The 3632-nt window shown below is 32.2% G+C and overlaps 1 non-coding gene across 1 annotated transcript; it reads left to right on the top strand.

Annotated features, from left to right (window-relative positions):
* Positions 1-232: 232 nt before the first annotated feature.
* LOC127675996 (U6 spliceosomal RNA) lies at positions 233-339 on the top strand. The gene has a single exon (XR_007975638.1). It is a non-coding gene; the product is annotated as a U6 spliceosomal RNA (small nuclear RNA).
* The last annotated feature ends 3293 nt before the right edge of the window (positions 340-3632 follow it).

Below are 3632 nucleotides of genomic sequence, written 5' to 3' on the forward strand. Positions count from 1 at the left end.
ATGGATACATAACTATATCTATATAATATTTCCTTGGATATATAATATGTTCTAGAAGAGAATAAATAAGCAACAAATACAAAGATGTTATTAATATTATATGTGAACCAAATGACATGCAAGAAGACAAATATAACTGTCTTTAGCCTGAGAAGATTTTAGAGATAATTAAACAAAACTTATTTTTAATCTTGAGCATTTGTCCTTTCTTGACCTATTAGAAAAATATTTCGTGCTCGCTTCGACAGCACATATACTAAAATTGGAACGATACAGAGAAGATTAGCATGGCCCCTGCGCAAGGATGACACGCAAATTCGTGAAGCGTTCCATATTTTTAACGATCCAGGAAAGGATTGATCTAGCATTGGAGGGGAATATAAGGACAGAGAAAAAGGAGGGAGGTGATTGGAGAATGGTTTGAGAGAAGAAGGTTTATGGGACATATGGGGAGGGGGATCCAGGAAAGGGGAAATCATTTGGAATCTTTCTAAACAAAGAATATAGAAAATAAAAATATTTTTAAAAAAAGAAAAGAAAAATATTTCTATGGGAATATTTTTAAGTTAGGAGTATCAAGAGGAAAATGAGAGAGGAGGGTAGAAAAAAAGAAAGGAGAGAAGAGAAATAGAAAATAAAGACAACCAGAAAGTAAAGAAACCAACAAGGCAAGGGAGAGGAAAGGTGTTGTGGTTGAAGAGAGGAAGTTTAGTATGAATAATGTTAATTACTGGTAGGGGGCGAGGAGTCCTTGCAACACAAAGCTAACGCTTTTGAAGTTTAAAAAAAAAATTTAAATGAAAATAATGGTTAAGTTTAGTTCTGGGTAGGATGTAAGTTCCGAAAATAAACTACTTCCAGAGTCAAATGCAATCCTTATGTTGTTGTCACCTACAACAGGCCAACATGCTTGTAAAACAATGTGAATGTTTCAGCCAACTTAGAGGCCCTGATATTTGTAGGAATTTTCTCCACTGTTTTCTCCTTTTCTCATTTATAAATTATAAAACTTCCAATAAATGTGGAGAAAAAAAGTTATATAGCTGAATAAAGTGAAATCAATATTGGTACATATGTGGAGCAGGAAGGTATGTATCCTGCTAAGTTGAAACTAGAAACACCAAACACCACAGTGTCAGATATTTAATGTAATATTAACTACATTCTTGATACACTTCTGAGACATGAAAGTAGACAAAAAGCCTCAATAATAATATAATAAGTATATAAAATGAAATATTTAAGACATCCTGGAGGTGTCATGGAGATCATGCTTATGGAGACATCATCTCTGTGGGACACAGTGGGTTTATATAGGACACACACACAAGTCCAAGACAGGATATATTAGTAAAATAAAGTTAATTCATGACTTGGGCCATCTGAACAAAACTGCATGTAAAGGAAGTTAGAAATGAGGAGGTATTTTTTCCTTTCCACTAAGAACAAATTTAGTATCTTTCCCTTTGAAAAGACATGAAAATTATGGTTTATTTACTGCTTGATAAGGAAAGGTAGGGCTTAGAGAGATGACTCAAGCATTAAAGGCTAGTTCCACAACCATAATGTCAAGAGAAAGAAAAACAATGAATGTCAATATCTGATATAAAGTTAGATATGTGAGTCTAGAGTTCAGTTAGGAAGTCTGAACCACATCTGGAAGTTTCCAATGTTCCAGACAAAGTAACTAGTGTTTATAGTTGTCTAGAAGTAACAAAAATTATGATACATTCAAGAATCATGTGAAACTTTTGATGATGGATACCTTTGTTCTATTTTCTATACCTGTCACTAACTTTTATTTGTCTATACTCTCCTTACCATAATTAAAACCATAATCATGTCTAATTTTGACTCATTGACATATTATATTATAGTTTATGTTTTTATACATGCCCATTATGGTATGCTATGAATAATGAGGATAAGACCATTCAGTTCATTCAAACAGTATGTATTGGTACTTTATAACAGTGTATTTTGCTACATTCATCACTGCATCTCTCACATAAGGCATATTATCTAATGTTAAATAAGTAATTTTTATTTATTTGTTTTATTGAATTACTTTGAAACATCCTCTATCACAGAGGAAAAATTTTTCTCTAGAAGTAACTACAATGCATGTCTCATTTATGCTCTGAGAATATACTGAGCTTATTTAGAGCCAACTTTATATCATAGTCTAATACAACATAAAAGTAATTGAATTCTCTATTATAAACAATTGTGTCTTGTGTAAAGATCAGAAAAGGGAAGCAGATCCTCTGGAACTAGAGTTACAAAGAGTTGAGGTCTGCCGTGTAGATGATGGAATAAACTAGGTCCTCTGAAAGAGTAACTGGTGGTTTTAACCACTGACCCATCTCTCTAGCCTCCTCAAATTTATATTTAAATTTACCTTTACTCCCGATAGTAGATTAAATGTATTTCTTTTTGTTTCTTTCCAAAACACCTGATATCCTTTAATATACGTAACTATTTTCAATCTTTACTACTAAATTATGATATGCATGGAATAAGATATTCATCTGTTGTTTATATATTAATTAATGCCATATAATTATGTAATAATATTATATTTATATTAATATATAATTCAGATGGACTAAGTAATACATTCCTGTAATCCCAACAACTTGGGAGGCTGAGAGAGAAGTGTTGCCATGGGTTCAAAGCTAGCTTTAGCTACATAGCAAGTAAAACATCTATCAGAGCTAAATAGCATGATCCTGTTTCAAAATTAAAAGTTAATAAATATAACTAATTCATTTATTATTACACTTTAATTTTCATCCTAGTTACCAAACCTGGTACAAATTTGGCTCTCAGTATGTTTGCTGATTGTTTACTTAATCAAGAATCTCATACTTGACTAAAAAAAGTAGAATATTGAAATTATATTAAAGTATGATAAAGAGAAAATTTGAAGTAAATTTTCTAGTTATATATATTTATTTACTTACTTTCTATCATTAACATTTATAGAATACTTCTCTTATAAAGAGTATTGTGGGGGGGCTGGAGAGATGGCTCAGTGGTTAAGAGCACCGACTGCTCTTCTAGAGGTCCTGAGTTCAATTCCCAGCAACCACATGGTGGCTCACAACCTTATCTGTAATGAGATCTGACACCCTCTTCTGGTGTGTCTGAAGATAGCTACAGTGTACTTACATATAACAATAAATAAATCTTAAAAAAAAGAGTATTATGTTCTGCATGTATTCTGGGTACTAGATAAATGTGTATGCTTGTTCCACATGCCACTATCTTGAGCATATGCCATTTTGAATTGAATCTTCACAGTGTCTGAAGTAATCTCTCAGAAAATAAGAATCATAGTAATTAATATCTGCCATTTATTGAGTGCTTATATTACTTTCTATTTACATCATTTCAAATTATTCAGTTTTTAACAAATTAATGTCTCAGTTTCACAAGTGGATAATGTGAGAGTCAAAAGTCTTAAGTAACTAAGCCAAACATCACACAGCTACTAATTAATGGAACAGGTTGTAAACCTAGATCTGACTCTAAAGCCTTCTCTAGAACAGCTTAGCTACAGAGTTGTTTTCTGTGACCCTTGGAATTCACTAGGATCAAGCTATGGGAGACTCCTTAGTTGTCATAGT

This window comes from Apodemus sylvaticus, chromosome X (assembly GCF_947179515.1).
Source record: "Apodemus sylvaticus chromosome X, mApoSyl1.1, whole genome shotgun sequence".
Taxonomy (NCBI): domain Eukaryota; kingdom Metazoa; phylum Chordata; class Mammalia; order Rodentia; family Muridae; genus Apodemus; species Apodemus sylvaticus.